General features: G+C 40.1%; 1 protein-coding gene and 1 pseudogene across 3 annotated transcripts in view; both read left to right on the top strand.

Moving 5' to 3' along the window:
- The window catches only part of Cecr2 (CECR2 histone acetyl-lysine reader), a 168,821-nt gene that overhangs the window by 61,609 nt on the left and 86,791 nt on the right, over positions 1-20,421 (top strand). The window lies entirely within an intron of this gene.
- On the top strand, positions 15,647-16,876 carry LOC139705038 (serine/threonine-protein kinase 40-like; annotated as a pseudogene).

The following is a 20,421-nucleotide window of genomic DNA, read 5'->3' as shown; positions in this document are numbered from 1 at the left end:
TGATATATGAATAAGCAACTATTTCAGATTGAATGCTGGTGAGTTCTTAAAAATAGCTTTGAACTATCACTGTCACTATCATAAATTTCCCACAGGGGAAGTTACATAAGATGAGAAGTACTAATAATGTCCTCTTCACCCCAAACTAAATTCTGCTTAAAACTAATCTCTGGAAGAACTAGTCAGGGAAAGCTAAGGCTTAGCCAGAATAGGGGGGCATTTTCTTTCTATGCAACATCAAGGGTTAGTGAAACCTTCCAATAGGAGAGCACTTGAATTTATCTATTTATGTTAGGATAGTAGCAATAACTTTCCTAGCAAGGTGATACAGACCTTAACCCAGTGCTACACTAAAAATATTCCAGGAAACACCAAATATCCTTACTTAAGATTTAAAGAAAAAAAAAAAAAAGGTTTATTGTCAAAGTGATTTAATCTTTAACTTTTCATGTCGGTAAAATTTTACTTTTATCTCACTGTGCTACTCCAGTGTTAAGTACTTTAGAATATTAACAATTCAAATTTGATAATTATCCATATACCTTATAATAACTTATAAGTCTTAACTGTCCTATGTAAAGGAGGCATTATATTTTATGGTCTAAGATCTGCGGTTTTCATTTCATTCCGAAGAATTAGATGACATACCAGTTTAATTGGTTTTAGAGCATTGCTGTATCACCATCATCAACATCACCGGAGAGCTTTAAAAAACCCCTCACTCCAGATCCAGAAGTAAAATCTGCAATTGAAGAAGTTCCCTGAGCTGCTAAAAATTATGTAAGAGTTGCCAGGAATGATTGCACACACCTATAGATCCAGCAATTTGGAAGGCAGGAGAATCACAGAGTTTAAGGACAGCCAGGGCAACTTAGTGAAACTCTGTCTCACAAAAGATCTGGGGGGCTGGGGATGTGGCTCAAGTGGTCGCACGCTCCCCTGGCATGCGTGCGGCCCAGGTTCGATCCTCAGCACCACATACAAACAAAGATGTTGTGTCCGCCGAAAAACAAAAAAAATAAATATTAAAAAAATTCTCTGTCTCTCTCTCTCAAAAAAAAAAAAAAAAGATCTGGGGATTTGAAGTATGATCTCTAGTACAGCAAAAAATAAAATTATGCAAGAGTTACAGATATTATGTCTGGCTACTTCCTTTAGAGCCCTCCTCTTCCCTGAAGTTGGCTTTTTGGAGCTGTTACTGGGGATTGAACCCAGAGGCACTTTAAAAGCCCACTGAACCACTTCTCCAGTGCTTTTTATTTTTTGAAACAGGGCCTCAAGGTTTAGAGTTTTGGTAAATGGCTGAGGCTGGCCTCAAATTGTAATCCTGTTGCCTAACCCTCTCCAGTCACTTAGATTACAGGCTTGTGTCACTATGTGTGGCTAAATTGGCTTTGATTTAGTCATTAGAAATTTTCTTTTTCAAAAGTTTCTTAAAATGTGTGTGATATTGGGAATTCATCCTGGGGTGCTCTACCACTGAGATACACCCTCACACTCTTTTTTATTTTTACTTTTATTTTTGAGACAGTCTCTTGTGTTGCTTTGCCAAGGTTGACCTTCAATTTGAGGTGCTCCTGTCTCAGCCTCTGAATCCTGGGAGTACAGGTGAGCACCCTGCAGTCATTGTAATTTCCTTTTTTTTTAAACCCAGGAATGCTTTTATTTTTTATTTTGAGAAAGGATCTCACTAGTTGCTCAGGTTAGGTCCTCCTGCCTTAGTCTCCAAAGTTGCTGGGATTCCATGCATGGGTAACCACACCCAGCAGTCATTAGGACTTTAAAAGTTCTAGGCAATTTTAGTGAGCATGCCAGGTTGATGTTCTCAAACCACCTTGTACATAGTGTCCAATATATTAGCCACTAGTGGCCGAATAAATTCATCTTACTTAAAAAGAAATGTCCAATATATTAGCCACTAGTGGCTGAGTAAATTCACCTTGCTTAAAAAGAAATAAGGGCTGGGGGTTTGTGGCTCAGTGGTAGAGAGTTTGACTGGCACATGTGAAGCACTGGGTTCGATCCTCAGCACCACATAGAAACAAATAAAATGTACTGTGTCCTTTTACAACTATAAAAATAAAAAATAATAAAAAGAAAAAGAAGTAAAATTTTGCTGGATGCTGTGGCATGTGCTTGTAGTTCCAGCTACTTTTAGGCTGAGGAAGGAGGATCAAGTTGGGCTAGTTTGTGCAAACAGTAACCCTGTTTCTTAAAAAAGAAAAAGTAAAATTTAAAGATTAATTCCTAGTTATGCCACACTTTGTGCTTTCTGTAGCCCTTGGATGGTTTGTGGTTACGGGATTGGACAGGGATAGTAGAGAATAATTGTAGACTCATCATCAGACAATTCTATCTTAACACTTCAAGAGCTTTCTGGGTAAATTGTAATTTTCAGGAGAGATTAATTTTAAGGAATGGATTTATGCCCTTTTAAAGTAGTTTTCTTAGGGAAAGTACACATCTCTATTTTGACTGAAAATACCTTTAGCATAGTACTCAGCTCAAAAGATAGAAGACTGAGATGGTGTAGACTGGGGATGTGGCTCAATGGTAAAAAAAAATGATTGGATTGACTGTTGAGCAAATAACAGGCACACTAGTATGAAAAATCAAGGTGGATATTATACACTAGTTAATCTAGTTTTCAGTTTTGTTTCAGTTCTTATTAAGTTAGGTTCTTAAAAATGTAATTAATTTATTGTGTATGATGCATGCGTGGTAGGAAGTAATAGGATGGCAAGTTACTGGCATTAAACAATAGTAGGTTCTTCCATTTAGTAGCTTTGTGACCTTTGGTTTTTCCTGATGTATCTTTCACCTTTTTAAAGTATGGTTAATAATAAAAACACTCAGATCATAAGCATTATTGAGGTTTAGTGAAATAGTATATGTAAAGCCCTAAACCACCACCTTGTACATAGTAGGTTTTCAGTAGGAGATAAGTAGCATTAATAATACATTTGCTTTTTGAGACTTAAGTAGATTTAATCCTGTTTCGTTACCAGGGATTGAACCCAGGGCCACTTAACCACTGAGCCACATCCCCAGCCTTTTCTGTATTTTATTTATAGGCAGAGTCTTGCTCAGTTGCTGTGGGCTTGCTAAGATGCTGAGGCTGGCTTTGAACTTTTTTTTTTTTTTTTTTTGAGAGAGAATTTTTTTAATATTTATTTTTTAGTTTTCGGCGGACACAACATCTTTGTTTGTATGTGGTGCTGAGGATCGAATCCGGGCCGCACGCATGCCAGGCAAGCGCGCTACCGCTTGAGCCACATCCCCAGCCCTGGCTTTGAACTCTTGATCCTCCTGCTTTAGCCTCTTGAGTTGCTGGGATCCTGGATGTGAGCCACTGCACCCAGCTGGTAGATCTAATCTTGATGTACTGCCCCCACCTGCCTTCTTTTCTTATCCTGCTTCTGTTTGGCAAACTTCAGGGGCTCTGGGTTCTTTATTATACTGTGAGTTGTCTTCTCTTGAACTCTATAGCACTTTATCATTCTCTCTACCCTGGTCTGTCAGATACTACTTTTCTAATACTACTGTCAGTCCTTCTTTTTTTCTCAAGTTCTTTTCTTATCTAACATGTAAACATTAATGTTCTCTTTTTATGCTGGGGTAGTAAAACTCTGAATCTAGCCAATAAGCCACCACAACAAATACAAGCTCCATCTCCCTTGTCTATACTACTTACTGGATACCCTCACCTGTTTATTTCTCCCACACTTAAGGGAAATTCTGACTCTTAAACCTATCCCTTCTGTCTCTATAACTTGCACTGTTATCCATCTAGTTTAAACAGAGTCTTAGTACTCCCACACATCTAATTGAGAATTATTTGTTATTTCTTAATATTATGTCAACACCTTCTATATTGTCTGGATTGTAGTAGTCTATTTTTGTGTGTGTGATGGTAACCACCCCAATCTAGATCCACCAGCTCTTAATGGTAACTTCATTTCAACTATTTCTGTACATGGATGCATTCTTAGTAGACATAGTTTCTTTGAGACAAGGACAGTGCTTCAGTCAATGCAAGGCAAGTGAACATGAATTAACTGCAGGAATTCAAATGCAGGAATTCTGAGAAACAGATCATTCTGCCTTTAAGAGATTAGATTAATAAAAATGAGATAAATAAAAACTTGCCTTCTGAATTTCCTCTGTTTTCTGACATACAATTTGAATAGTCTTAAGTTTTAAATATATGTGCAAATAATTTAGATTCCTTGGAGGAAAAGAGTGACATAATTTTTTTGACATTTAAAACCAATTTAAAATTAGTTACTAATGGGAAAAAGTCATACTGACTTGATTTCTTAAAGCATGTAAACAGTACAAAATCCTGTGTGGTAATCACCATTCAGATGTATGTTTCCAAAAATAATATGGCTATATATCCTCTGTATGGATGTATTTCCATCTTTCTAGTTAGCAAATTGTCAGTTTAATTTCCCCAATCTCATTTTATCTGTTTTAATAAATGGCTTCATTTTTCACTAAAGTTTTTTGCCTACACCCAAAATCTTCCTTTCTGCTTTTCTTTTTCGCCTTGCATCTTCTCACCTACCTGCAGTTCTGTTATGCTATGAGCATAAATCTTGAACCTAATGTCCTGCTATTGCTGTAGTCCAAACCACCACTGTCTCATATCCGGATTATTATAATTTCCTTCTAATTAGTCTCCCTATTTTTCTTTGCCCTCTCGAATCTATGCACTACCAGCAGCCAGGGTGATAAACATTTAGATCCTCTGATTTTTCTGCTTAAAGGCTTTCCCGTACTGTGTCCAAGAAGACTTGACTTTTCGTTTTGTTTACAAGGCCATGCCTGATCTGTCCTCTCCTACCAACTTCATCTCCTACTGGGTTTCATCAGGCTTTCTATACTCCAGCCCTACCAGGGACTCCCTTTAGTTCTTCACCACCAGAGGACTAGCTTTTCAACAAGTCTGTTGCCTGTTTTTTTCTCCTCTGGTTAAATGGAAAGTACTTTCTGATACTTTTTGTATGGCTAGATGCTTCACATTGTGTAGGTCTCATCTCAGCAAGATTTCCTTCTCAAGTTACTCTCAAATTTGCATTAAAATATATTAGAGGTACAGCATTGAACCAGAGGTTCCTGTCCTTGATATATATGAACAGCATGGCATTCCACACCTATTGTTTGAATACTTCTTTAAAAAAAAAAAAGTAGATAAAACAAATTTCTTCTAAGGTTGAGGAAACAAGTGTGAGGGGCACAGGGGCTTTTACAGGCCTGGTGTATTATTAGACCTACCAGGAGGCCAGAGGGCCTTGCATAAGTCTAGGACTAGTAAGAGTTGAGACTATAAATTGAGAAGTGGCAGATCAGTTAGAACCTTGTAAACTATGGCTGAAGTTTGAATTATTTTTAGTGGTGGCAATCTTTTAAAAGGGTCTCTCTGGGGCTGAGGTTGTGGCTCAGCGGTAGAGCCCTCCTTGCCTAGCATGTGCAAGACCATGGGTTCGATCCTCAGCACCACATAAATATAAATAAATAATATAAAGGTATTATTTCCAACTACAACTAAACAATAAAAATATTTTTTTAAAGGGGTCTCTGGTGTATGTGGGAGAATGGGCTCTCAGATTTAAGAGGGAGACAAGGAAGTGTCTTAGTATGTTTTCTGACAGTCTGTATTCTGTAACAAAATATCTGAAACAGCATAGAATAGAAATTTATTTGGTTCATGATTCTGGCGGCCAGGAAATCAAAGAGGATGGCACTGGCAACTGCTCAGCACCTCGTGAGGGCGTATCAGGGCAGAGGGCATCACAGGGCAAGCAGGTCTCTTCCTCCCAGAAAGCTATAATGGGGATCTTCTCTCCTGATCTCTGTTACTCTTAATTACCTTCCCAACAAAGCCCCTCCTCTAAAAGCCATTAACATGATTTTTAAGGACTCAGTTTTCAGTGATAAACTTTAGCGATTTACATTCAATCCATAGCAGGGAGAAAACTGGTGGAGGTAGAAGTGAAGTGAATTCCTATCTTGAAGGTGTAGATCATAGAATTTGTGGTAGGAGTGGTTGTGGAGTGTGTGAGAGAAAAGTTAAGAGTGATAACCAAAGCTCTTTACTTAGCAGCTGAAAGAAGGGAGTTGTAAAACTACAGTTGACTGAAATGGGGAGGACTAAGAGTATGGAATAGTTAAGGGGTGGGTGATAATCTATATTCAGGTTTTGGGAGCATTAAGTATGTTTATTAAACTTGGTTGTTGTGTCAGAGGTTGGATATACTAAGCTAGAAAGAGAATTTCAGGAGATTTCTGAGTGTAATGGACTCTAAAAACCACGAAAAAAGGATGCAGTCACTTAGAGGTTATTCATTACACTTTTTTTTGGGCTGTGCTGAAAATTCAACCAGGGCCTCATGCATACTAGGCAAGTACTCAACCACAAAATATATCCCCAGCCCTACACCTAGTAATTTTTTTAAAAACACACTGTTTTTATGTGTGTTCTTCACTAATGGCAAGTTCAGTGAAAGCAGAAGTCCCTCATTTGTGAAGCATAATAGGCACACAGATGGTTATTGAATATGTATTGGAATATAGAAATCCACACACACCCCCTTTCATGACTGTATTGCAGAACATTATACTTATGTAGATCTTTTCATGCTGCCAATAAAAATATGTAAGTATTCTTATAAGTGATATGTAAATTTGACAAATTTTTAAAATGTCGACATAGCTTACAAAGAGTTGGTTGCATTTATAAGAGTATTTCTTTTCTTAAAATTTGGCCACAATAGCATTATCCACATTTTCCTCTATAACAGTTTACTTAGTGTGTACCAAAACAAAAAAACATCAGCCCTGCATTTCTTCCCATAAAGAATACTACGGCTGCTGGGGCATCAAGAATTATGTTTTAGTTTTAGAAGCTTTTTCTTGATATGATTTTATAGTTTGATAAACTTTTTGTCTGAAATTTTTCATATCTAAGGCATTTATTTTTCTGTGGTTTTTATTGGTACATTTTAATTACGCATATCAGTGAGATTCATTGTCACATATTTGTTCATGCACATAACAATAAAATTTGGAACTTTTTAGAGGGTACATGCTAAAACACCAGTGCCAGGTGTCAGGCTTATTCCCGTCTTGGCTCTGCCACTTACCACATTGTGCTATCACAAGTGCACCTCTTTTCCTTATCTGTAGGATGGGCCAATTGAGGTAATAAACATAGTTTAGCAGTGTCTGGCACATAGTAAGAGGTCAAAACAAGTCAGATAATATTATCATCAACTGAAGCACTAACTAGATTTTTGATATTTTGCACCGATGTGTGAAGTACTTTATAATTAAAGGAATAGAAAGTTTATATTAAATTTATATTCTAAGAAAAATGCCCCTGAATAGTGCTGGCATTCTGGTCAACAAGCCATTGTCATGGAGTCTTGTTTGTTTATGGAGAGAGGAATGTTGAACTCTTAAATTTAATGTGAAATTTTGTAAAATCATCATTTTTCTCCTTTTCATGGACTCAGGAGCTACACTCCCAACCCCTGAGTTTGTATTTTTAAAAGGAAGCTGTCTGGGGGCTGAGGTTGTAGCTCAGTGGCAGAGCGCTTGCCTAGCATGTATAAGGCACTGTATTCGATCCTTAACACCATATAAAAATAAAATAAAGGCATTCTGTCCATCTACAACTAACAAAAAAAAAAAGGAAGCTGTCTGAGTAGACAGAAATCTTGATATTGCTGCTGGATTCAAGAGACAAACTTAGTGTGAGTGGCTGTTAGTAATTTTAGTTAGACGTATAGGTAATAGCCAGTGTCCAAGGTGATCCACAGTGACCCTAGACTACTGATGTTCATTCTTTCAGTAGAGTTCCCTCTTGCACTGAATCAGACTGGCTGATGTGACTTAAAGAAAAATGTGGAAGCGACAGTGTGTCGCTTCTGAGGCTACAGCCTAAAGGACATTGTGACTTGCTCCTTGGTCTCATGGATCTCGTGTTGTGATGGATCACATGGTGTAAGGACACTCAGGCAACCCTTTAGAGACCCACGTGAAGAGAAATGGACTCCAGCCAATACCCTGCATCACTTGCCAACCAAGTGAGTGAGCTGATAGTGGACGTGTACATCCTTGTCTCCTTTAGTGCTTCAAATGACGGCACCTGACTGCAGTCTCACGAGAGACCCTAATCCAGTACTGCCTATGCCAACTTCTCTCAATTTCCTGATCTGCGGACCCTGTGAAAGATAGTAAATATTTGTTATTTTAAGCCACTCTGAGTTTTGTGGTAATGTATTAAACAGAAATAGGTATTAATGATTTGTTTTTACATATTTTTGAAAATACCGAATTTTAGGGCTGGGGTTGTGGCTCAAAGGTAGAGCGCGCTTACCTAGCATGCGTGAGGCACTGGGTTCAATCCTCAGCACCATATAAAAATAAAACAAAAAGATTGTGTCCACCTGTAACTAAAAAATAAACATTAAAAAGCATACCAAATTTTGCAAGAAAATTGTTACCTGAACCCCACTTTATCCATTTATTTTTTGACCTGAAATATGAGAAAATTATTATTATTATTATTCATTCTTACTAAGCACCAGTTCAACCCTGCAGAAAATTTCAGTCCTTACCTGGCTCCCTCCCTGAATACTTTATCAAATCAAGAGCTTTTCAAGTAAATATGTGCTCTTTTCTCTCTTCTGTATAAAATTTTATGAAATAAAGGTAAAGGATTGTATACATCTTACTGTAAAATGCTACCCTGGGCTCTGGAGATCGTAGCTTTTCAGGCTTCCTTCACTGCTCAGGTTATGAAAGACTCTTATTTATGAACTGTTACAAAGCAAGTCCACCACTTGCTGCATGTATCATTCTGAAGGTCAAACGCTTTCTCACAAAGTCTCAGTCCAGTCTCTTGTCTTAGTTGCTATAGGTAGGGCCTTTTGACTTGCATCTTTCTATATTTTTTGTGGCATCCTGGTGGCACCTGGGTCTGGACCCAGAGGAGCAGGACGTACTTAAAAGTGTGGTGCTGGGGCTGGGGGTTGTGGCTCAGTGATATGCATGAGATACTGGGTTTGATCCTCAGCACCACATAAAAATGAAATAAATATATTGTGTCAACCTACAACTAAAAATACATATTTAAAGAAAAAAGTGCAGTGCTACCAGTCTCCCACTTGATTCATTCATCTTTAATAAAGTAGGAACTGTAAATCTCTTTTTTCTTGTTGTTCATTGTTTTTTTTAAGACTTGTCTTACTATGTTGTCTAGGCTGGCCTTGAACTCTGCATCTTCCTACCTCAACCTTCCAAGTAGCTGCAATGATAGACATGAGACACCATGCCTGACTCCTTATATTATTACAGTTACAGAGTGTCTCCATGCCAAAAGTGTTCTTGTCTATTGATTTTTAGATGTTCTCACTGAAGTTTCTATCCCTAAATTGAGAAGAACTCTTGAGTTAAGAGTTCCTAATAGGATACTGTACAGCTCTTCTTGGGAGAGCATTTAGAAATATGTGGGTTTTGGTTACAACAGTGTACAGGGTAGATCTGGTGTTTTGAGAACCAGGGTTGCCAAATAGTTCTCCATGTTCTTTCTCCATACTACCACTGGGAGGGAAAAGAGTTCTCAAACTCTGCCATGCTTCTGGGCAACATCTATACTTTCTTTTCATCTCAACCGATCATAAATCTACCATCCATTCAGTTGACCTCAGAAAGCTATTTTGTTTGGCCCTTTATTCCTGTTTATGTCAGTCACTTTAAGATTCTTAGATCATCATTCGTTTTTTAGACTAGTGCTACTCAAAGCATGGCCCATGAACCACTGCTGGTTCCCTGTCCACAATGAGATAAGATGCTTTCACCAGAACATAAGCCAATCATGTTTAATTCAATTTTCATAGCATAGTGCATTGACTTATATATCCTTCATAGATCCTGAAATATTCATGGTGTCTTTTCTAAATTACCAGTAGCCATAATCAACACCCGCTTGCTGTTTCATTATTGTCTCTTGAATGCTTTCTAGACTTTTTCTCCCAAACTAGCTCTTTCCAGAGGACATTACTTACTTTATAGCCCTCTTGGTGGTGTCTCTTTCCTCTGCTATAGCCCTTTTACCGCTAGACCTGGAAGTAGGGTTGATGTCCCACTTGCTTCCCATTGCCACTTTTAAACTTTCCTTCCTTCCTCCATTCCCTCCCCTCCCCTCTCCCCTCCCCTCCCCCCCTCCCTTTCCTCCCTTCCCTTCCTTCCCTTCCTTCCTCCCTATAATCCCTAAGGTTTGAAGTCATGCCAGCCTCTTTTTGTTATTAGGGTTATTTGAAGATTTTAGTTTATTATATCATGTACTCAGTGCTCAGTACTACTCCTGATTCAAATCTTAGTTATACAGTTACAATTCTCCAGTCCAGTCCAGTCTCATCTTCTTGCTTCTCTTCAGTGTAATTGTTTTCTTAAGCTGATTTATTCAGACTTCAAGCCAGAGCTAACCATGTAGGATGTCATAAGTGAATAAGAGAAATAGATTTCCAGCTCTCTATTCCAGCCCCATAGCTGGGCACTCCTGAGTCATGGCGGCAGGTAGGGTGAGGTGGGGAATCAGGTCTGCTGCCCCTGGGAAGCTGTACATGCACATCCATATTGGTATTTTATGCATATGACACAAAGAACAAAAAACCTAGGTGTTTTCATTGATAAACTTTAGATGCTCCAAAATTTGAATTTGAAGCATACTGCTGTAACCATTACCAGCTCCCTCCTAGAACCTTTGCTCCTACAGTCTTTATTTTCCCCTAGGGTTAACACACACTGATCCTTTACCTTTTCTCAATCTTAATTCGAGTCCTGATTCACCCTTCTGATCCACTTCAGATTTCATGGTTCTTCATTATAATTCCTTCCTTGCACATGGTCTGTAGTAATTATCAATTGGTGTGTAACAGGGTGTAATATATGCAAACCTGTCAATTTAATACAACACACACTTAATTACTTAAAAGTTCCTGTGGATCAGGAGTCCATTCGCAGTTTAATTGCAAACAGGGTAGTAGCTGAGGCTGTGGTCTCATCTCAAGGCTCAATTGGAAAGGGATCAGCAGATCCAAAATCATCTTGTTTTTGATATCCATGTTTTCTTCTAGTTTTCATAGTTGCCTGTGAAGTATTTAATGCTTTAGTTCCCGTTTTGTCAGAAACTCAATCCTGAATGTTTAACCAATTTTTTTTTTGAGTGGGGGAGGAGGTGTGTCAGGGTGTTGCTTGGAATTGTGAATTGACCCCAGGGGGCTGTACCAAGCAAGCTACATCCCCAGCCCTATGCTAAATTGCTGAGGCTGGACTTGAAGCCCTCCTGCCTAAGCCTCCCCAGCAGGGATTATAGGTATGCTCCACCATGCCCAACAGTGATTAAACAATTTTTGCAACACTTTGATATCCTATTGTTTTACTATGAATGAAAATGCCACCTTTATTCTAAAATCTTATGTAAAGCTGAGTTTGTGTTTAGTTTTTTCATCTACTTTGTATCATGTGAGTTTCATACTTTTTATATCACATTGTTGTTATGGTTCTATAACATGCATTGTTTTCTGGATTTGCTACTTTCTCATTTTATTTTACAAATTCCTGGAAGCCATTCTTGTAAGATACAATATAGGACATTAGCCTATTTTGTTCCAGAGTCCCAGGTAACATTCATTCAATGTCCTACACGTAGGATGGCATATATATATATAAAGATTCTGTATTGTCCCAGTGTCTTATTTATAGGAAAATCTGTAGTTTTTGTTCTTAATGATAATAAAGAATATATAAAGTTTAGATTAGGATTTCCAACATTTTAATGCACCTGTGTCAATTTTGTTAAAAAATTGACCAAATTGAAGTTTGTTGGAATTAATTTTGTTTTCTTTCAAATACATATTTTGGTCTGTCAAGTCTCCCACTCCCTCTTACTGTTTTGTCATTCATGTGAAACAGTATAGAGTCAGGGGCTTTTGAAGTTGTCCATATTAATAACTTGTTTGTTCCGCAATGAAAACTGTGAATTACTCTTTTGTAGCTTCAGAAAATCTGTCAGATATTGTGCTTCCAAAAATACAATTTAGAAATTTTTGTTTTCCTCAGGAAACTTTCTGAAACACCTTTTGAAGAACACAGTAACAACTTCCCCTCAAAGCACTGTTATAAAGATACCCAGCTTGTTTAGTCTTGGCCTTGGAAAAAGTGCCTTTATTACTGTAACAACAGTGTGGAGATGGTTTCAAAGAAATTAATTGCTTATTCTAAGTTTATTCTAAACTCTGTTAAAAAAAATATTGTAATAGAAATATTTACTCTTTTATTTCTGAGGCCTATGCCATTAATACAATGTAGAAAATAGATAAGTGGCACTATTTCCATATTTTTTAAATGACGAAAAAAAATTTTAACACATCAGGAGTAAGGGTAATATTTCATGTAATATATATCTTAAAATTTTTTTAATACCATTTTTGCTCCCTATCTGGTTAAACTTGGAATTTTTTCCCTTTCTCCTCCTCCTGCCCTTCTTCTTCACCTTCTTCTTACCTTGTTCCTCCTCCTCCTCCTCTTCTTCTTACCTTGTTCTTCGTCTGCCCTTTTCTGGACTACCACACTGGACTAAGATTTCAACTTCTGCTCCATGACTTAATGGCACTAGTTTGGTTCAGTGCATGCCTTTCCTCCCTCCCACGTCTTCCATTCTCTCTGCCTGCCTTACTTTATGTCTTTTTTCATATCTTCATTTCTTTCTTTGCTGAAAATTGAACTCAGGGCCTCAAACATGCTAGGCAAGTGCTCTATCACTGAGCTACAACCCCAGCCTATAACATTACCAACCTCCTAAAATAGTGGGTGAGTTTTTAAAGATTTCCCCCTCTATTCTCTTAACTATTCTGTTTGTGAGTCAGTGTTTTTCAGGCCCCTTTCTCTTCTCAAATATTCACAGCTGATGGGTGCTTCCGGTAGAAAAATAAATTCAGAGCACTCCCTGTAGTCCTCCCCACCTTACTTCTGATTGGGGCTAGGACTCATTTAGAACTTACCATCATTTGGGAAGCTCTTGACTGCAAGTATTTAGTGGTTTTTGTTACCAGTAGATGAATTTGTCCAGGTGAAGGAAATTAGCATTCCCCAGTCATTCGAAGTCTACTAGGGATTCAGGCCTTCTTTTCTCAGATCACAGTCCTCTGTGCACCACAATACTCAGAAATTTGTCTTTCTTCCAGATGCTTGTTGTGTTTGTCCCCTGAAATAGAAGGGTGAAAGTGAAGGAATGATGCTTCTTCTAACAGTCGAAAAAAATGAAGAAAGTTTGGGAAGTACCTGTTATTTATGAAAAATACACGTTTTCCATATGATCTTTATCTTAATGGGAAATAATGCCTAGAAGTTAGGTTGGTGTCATTTGGGAGGGTTTTGGGTGGTAAGCCTAGGAGTTTAAGTACATACCAATGTGGTGAGTTATTGGAATTCTTTGAAGTCTTCTAAACAAAGGTGATAATAAGAATGGGATCTAAGCAAACTTAACCTAACATTGGTTTAGTTTGTATTGAACATGGGAGACCAATTTGAAATCTAGAAGTTTGATTTTCAGAATCATCCACCTTAGTCTGTTCCCACTGTTATAATAGAAATACCTTAGACTGGGTAATTTATAAATAATAAAAATTTATTTCTCAACAGCTCTGGAAGCTGGGAATTCTGAGATCATGGTATTGGAAGATCTGTCGTTTCATGAGTGCCTGTTGTTCTCACATGGCAGAACTGGTGGAAAAGCAAAAGTAGAAGAACAATGTGTCCTTGCATGACAGGAGAGATGAAGGACTATGCAGCCAGCCAGCTAGCTAGCTAATTTGTTTGCTTTCTTGGGTACCAGGGCTTGAACTCAGGGGCACTCAACCACTGAGCCACATCCCCAGCCCTGTTTTGTAATTTATTTAGAGACAGGGACTCACTCAGCTTTTTAGCACCTTGTTGTTGAAGCTGGCTTTGATCCTTCTGCCTCAGCCTCCTGAACCACTGGGATTACAGACAGTGCACTGCACATAGTGACCGGCAGCTTTCTGAAGCCTCTTTTAAAAAATGAAAACAAGGTCATACATCTCATTCTGGAGGACAGAACCCTCATGACATTATCATTTCTCAAAAGGCCCCGCCTCTTAATACCAACACAATGAGGATTAAAGCTTCAACACAAATACAAACATACCAATCTATCCATTTTAGAGCAGTGGGAGTGAAGATAGAAAGGAATATATGGATTTAAGAATTTTAAAAATGCATTTCTTATTCATCATCCTGTGTTCTTTAATAATGCCTAGACCCAAAGCAGTGGTTCTCCACAGTTTGTATCCTAAACCCATCAATGAACTTCCCAGAGCAACACCTGTATTTGCTCTACCTGTAAATACTTAACATTTCTTCCAAAAAAATAAATTCTTTCATGGATGTAGGTAATTATTAAATGATTCCATATTGAACTTCAGGATAGCCATAAAATATTTCAGATGCTTTGTTTTTATAATGCTGTCATTATTCATATTTTTACTTATTATCATCTTTAGAATAGCCAGGATTGAAGGTTTCTCATTCTAAGGTATAGTCTTAGGTTTCAAATCTTAGATTCTGGAGCCTTATTAACTTTTTTCAAAAATATTTACTAAATACTTTATCAGAAGATAAAATTTTAAGGAAAGAGCACAAACCAAAAAATGAAGTTCTCCAAGGAATTTATTTAATTATGGTGGAGACAGAAAATAAATGCCTAGAACTAATAAATGGTAAGTTAAACTAGGAAAATAAAACAGCCTATAAAGATTAGAGATGATAGAGACCTCAAGAAAGTCAGTCAGCAGGCCATGCAGATACTAGAGGAAGAGCATTATGGGCAGAGGAACTAATTCAAAGACCCGGAGGCAGAAAGATGCCCAGGATGTTTGAGGAGCAGGCAAGAAGCTGATATGGTTAAGTGGAGTGACAAATGGATAACAATGGTAGGAAGTGATGATTTTTGATCAGCAGGAGGTATCTGAGGTAAGGTCTTAAAGGACATAATATAAACTTTGAGGGAGGCATTTGCCCAAAGGCATAGTCTAATTTAAGTTTAGAAGGCTCATTCACTGTTAAGATAAAGAACATACATGGGACTGGGGTTGTGGCTCAGCGGTAGAGCGTTCGCCTAGCATGTGTGAGGCCCTGGGTTCAATCCTCAGCACCAAATAAACAAAAATGAAGGTATTGTGTCCAACTACAACTAAAAAATAAATATTAAAAAACATAAAGACGTACAAAGGTAGGAATAGGGAGTTCAGTCAGGAGGCTTTTAAATAGTTGGAAGGTTAGACAAAGGGTCACGGAGAAAGTGTGAGAGTAGTTTTGAAGGTAGAGCCAATAAGATTTGTTAATTGATTTGATGTGTAAAGAGAAAAAGTTTAAGATCCCTCAAATTGAGGTGGTGGTGGTGGTGGCTGCTCATGCAGCTGTGCTGGGAGGTGGTGGTGAGCAGCTCCCAAGACCGTGGCCAATCCCTGTCCCTCCTGGACACAGTGCTGTGCTGAGCAGCCCCGGCTCCAGGCTGCTGGCTATGGGCAAGCAGAGCTGACAACCCGGGCAAGAACCCAGAATGAAGCTGAGAGCATCAGACAGAGGAGTCAGGGAAAAGTCGGCCAGAGTGAAGGCTCTAGGGAGTGGGATTTCTGGAAATAATGCCAAGAAAGCTGGACCATTCATCCTTGGTCCCCTTTTGGGCAACTCACCAGTGCCAAGCATTGTGCAGTGTTTGGTAAGGAAATATAGCACAGATGACTTTTATCAACTGAAGGGCCTTACCCTTGAGGAGAGGGAAAGGGGTGATCAAGCTATAGAGAGCCAAGAGAAGAGGCAAGGCAAGATGATGCCGCACACCAGGTACTCTGCTCTTTCTCCTGAACACATGGGACGGTGTAGTCCACTACCACGGGCCCTTCCAGCCCATTGGTCTTGGCACCTGGTGTGGGGAAGCTGAGTTGTGCTGAGCACTCCATCTGGTTTCTTGGGCCTTTGTCTTCCACCTCCCACACCTGCAGTCTTCATCCAGGCTCTGGTTGGTTTGAGTGTGTGCCGCTCCTGAGGACAGTTCCATACCCCTGGCGTTAGCCCTGCTGGGTCCACAGCTAAGCCATATCTGCCCACTTACTTCTCAGGACTGCATCTGTGAAATCATTGAGCATAAAGAATCTTGCTGAATGGTTAAGAAGATGAAGAAGCACATCTGCTTATCCTGGACTGTCTCTGTGCACACGACTTCAGTGACAAGACTGCTGACCTGATCAACCTGCAGCACTACGTCATTAAGGAGAAGAGGCTTATTAGCGAGCAGGAAACTGTGGTTATCTTATATTGCGCACAGAGACCTGAAGCTTGGGAACATGGTGCTCAATAAAAGGATATAATGGATAACCATCACTAACTTCTGCCTCGGGAAGCATCTTGTGAGCGAGGGGGACCTGCTGAAGGACTAGAGTGGGAGCCCCACTTACATCAGTCCTGATGTGCTCAGTAGCTGGCCATATAGGGACAAACTGAGTGACATGTGGGCCCTGGATGTGGTGCTTTTCACTATGCTGTATGGGCAGTTCCCCTTCTATGACAGCATCCAACAGGAGCTCTACCATGCAAGATTAAGGCCACTGAGTACACCATACTTGAGGATGGGTGTGTCTCATCCAGAAACTGCTGGTCCTTGACCCTCAGCAGTGCCTGGCTGCCATTGATAACTGCAACGTGGCAGTCCCTGTCATCTCTGAGCGGGCCTTTGCAAGTGGTTCCTGACACTGAGGACCAGATAAGCAATGCAGATAGCTCATAGGGCGTGGCCCAGCCCAGGCCAGTCCCTGTTCCCAGCCTGGCTGGACAGCAGGGATCCACAGCCCACATGTGGGCTCCCTCCACACCTCCAGGCAAAAAAAGGGAGTCCTCTTTGCTGGACCTCTCTGCTCCCAGCCCACTGGGCCTCTGTTCAGTGATGGGAGTTCTTTCTAGACTTGGCTCTTTCTCTAATCTCAGTAGCTTCTCTGAGGTATTGCACATGCGTGTTAGCCTTGCTTTCTTCTCCATCCTTCACTTGGTACCCCAGCACATGAAATACAATATGAAGGGAGCCTTTGACTGGGCTGGGGAGGGATACTCTGGGCCTGGCCAGGGACAGGGCCCTACTTGCATGCTGTCTCACCTCCACCCCTGGTGTTCGTAGAATGAACTGTGGGGTGTCTCCCCTCCCGCCTTGCCTCAGTAAATGGTGTGTCTCCCCTGACAGACCCTGGCCAAGGGCTACCATGGGCTGGGAGACTTATAGGGATTGGGGACCTGCCCGCCTGGCCTGAGAACAGCCCTGCTGCCTCTTTTGAGCCGAAATTTTGAAGTGGATGCCCGTCTTTCCAGAAATGCTGTTCTCACCAAAATGCCCTCTTCTCCCCATTTCCCTCACTGAATTTAGCTCTTTCTGGTACCAAGCAAAGACCCTTCCCTATGAGCCTACCTCAGAGAGGCTGAGTGTCCCCTTTGGGCAGTGTAAGGCCCTTTCTACCTTCCTTACTCTCCACTGGGGGAAGTAACAATGTTTCCCAGAGTGTGAGCTCTGGGAACACCCCCACCCCCCCCCCCACCCCCAGGGAAAAAAATGACTCTGGGCCTGGCCTTGTGAGTGACCTTGGGCAAGTTCCCAAACCTCCTTGGGCCTCAGTTTCCCCATCTGGAAAAATGGGGCCACCTCTTGCCAGCAGTAGCAGGGCCACCCATGCCCCTTCCTTCCCATGTTCCCAATCCAGCACTTGGGTGCCTTGAGCCTCTGCTTTGTTGGGTCTGTGGGAGCCCATCTGAGCTCAGCATTTATTCCCTGAGCACCCAGTTCTGCCTCTAGCTCAGCCGTGCAGCCACTGAGTGCCAGGGCATGATGCTATGGGGTGGGGAGGACTCTTTTTTATATTTATTTGATAAAGAAAATTCTCTTAAGGGAGCAGAAATGTAGTCGGCCTGGGCTCCCAGCCCTGTGACTGTCTGTTCTCTAGTGAGGCTCTGAGGCCTCGCCAGGGCCTGCCTTGGCAGAGCCTCTTTCCAGCAGCCCCTTGGGCTTGCTTTTCATATGTGATTTGTCTCCTTTTCAAAGCAATATCTTCAGGTCTGCAAAGCCCTGCCAGATAAAGGTCAACCCATATGTCTGGTTACACTTCTGGTGAAACACATGAGAGGAGATTGGGTCTGCCCTCACTGGTGTCACACACCTATTGTAAAGAAAACGGAAAAAGTCACAAAAAACTTTGTATAAAGGCATATTTTTGTACTACATGGGGACTCTTCCTGCATGTCAGCAATAAAACTTCCTGATCTTGGGGCGGGAAATGCCCCGAATTTTCTCCTGGAGCAACTGGAAAAAGATCCTAAGTATTGAGATTGAGGAAGTTAGAGGGGAGGGTGTGAAAAGGTGACATGAAATTTGAGTTTTGGTTACATTTTAAGTCCCTGTTTCATATTCAGTGGAGGTGTTAAGTGCAGGCATGAGACTGGCTAGGCAGACTTTGGAATTCTGAAGAAAAGTGTGAATGAGTTTGTCTAGCATAATGGATGGAGTTGGGTTGTTGTCTTTTTCCCTTCTTGGGGATCAAACTCCCCAGGACCTGACCTTGTGCATACTGGCAAGCACTCTACCTCTGTACCTCTGAGTACACTCCCAGCACATGGATTGATCCACCACCCCTTTTCCCAGTACTGGGATTGAACACGGGACCCTCTATCACTGAGGTACCTCCCTAGTCCTTTTAATTTTGAGGTAGGATCTCCCTATGCTGCTCAGGCTGGCCTCAAACTTGTGATCTTTTTGCTCCTGCCTTAGCCTCCCAAGTAGTTATTATTAAAGGTTTGTTTCACCTCACCTGGTTTCCATGGATGGAGTTTTAAGCCATGAAGCTAAATGAGCTCTCAAGGCCCAGAATAGAGGGAAAAGGGAAGAAAGGACAGGGGAAGAGAGGAGTTTCAGAGACTGAGCCCCAGGGGTAATTTCCAATATTTAGAATTGGGAGACTGTGGGAAACAGCAAAGACTGAAAAAGGAATGCTGGCATGGTGCTGTATGTGTCCCAGAAGCTAGGAAAGGAAAATATTTGAGATAGAGGAAATAATCATCTGACTTAAATGCTGCTTTTATGATGAGAGCAGAGAAACATTCATTATCTTTGGCTTGGTTGCAGGAGAAAAGTAGGGATGAAAATTTGTTTTGTGTCATTAATATTGGCCATAATATTTTGCACAGATTTTTGTTACTATCCTTTAGATCTTTGTCTTCATGGTTTTCCCACAAGTAAACTATTTTACCAGTTTTGAAACAGTTGCCTAAGAATTTCTTTAGGCCAACCAATGAAGTTTCTTAACTAGTAACACATTTTTATTGCTTTTTAAAATTTTGAGATAGGATCTCACTGAATGCTGAGCATCTTGCTTAAGTTGCTGAGCCTGGCCTTGAACTTGCAATATTCCTGCCTCAGCCTCCTAGGTCACTGGGATTATAGGTGTATACCATCACACCTGGCAACTAGCACCAAGTTTTAAACGTAATTAGGAAGGTGGGAGCACTGGGGCACACATTGTAATTGCAACTACTTAGAATGTTAAAACAGAAGGATCTCAAATTTGAGGCCTGCCTGGGTAATTTTAGAGATACATTATCTCAAATAAAAAAGACTGGGGGTATAGCTCAGTGGCAGAGTGCTTGATCAGCATGCCTGAGGCCCTGGGTTTGATCCCCAGTAAGTAACACACACACACACACACACACACACACACGTTATTAAATAATCAAAAGAAAAATTCTAGTTCTTAAATTGTCAAAGTGAATATTGTATTATAGTTAATGTGTTTGTGCTGTTTACATCTGAAAAATAGGGGTTTCATAGAGTATTTTTGCTCTGCAGTTCCTCTTTACCAGGGGTCAATTTAGTGAATGTTGACAGCTATCAGCATTATTTTAGGCTATGATTTTGAGAAATAAAAGTCTTATGTTTTCATTTGTATTGGTGCATTATATTTACACATAATTGTGGAATTCATTTTCATATATTTGTATGTATACACAGTATAACAATATAATTTGATCAGTTTTGCCCTCCAATACCTTTCACTCCTCCATCCTCCAGGACCCCTAGGAATAAAATTTTTATTTGGATGAGTCAGGGTTTTTCAATAGGAGTGTGTGTGTCTGTCTCCTGTGCTGGCCCTTTGGAGATTTCACTCTTCTATATGTAACTGTCATCAGAATACTACAGTATTCTACAAAGGCTATATATTTAATATTTTTGTTAGAACTACCTGGTGACCTATTTCTTTTTGTCCTCATATTCATCATTTGAATTTTTATTTTTTATCT

This window comes from Marmota flaviventris, chromosome 3, assembly GCF_047511675.1.
Source record: "Marmota flaviventris isolate mMarFla1 chromosome 3, mMarFla1.hap1, whole genome shotgun sequence".
Classification (NCBI taxonomy): Eukaryota; Metazoa; Chordata; class Mammalia; order Rodentia; family Sciuridae; genus Marmota; species Marmota flaviventris.
The sequence above is the reverse complement of the archived record's forward strand: the minus strand, read 5'-3'. Positions and strand labels throughout refer to the sequence as shown.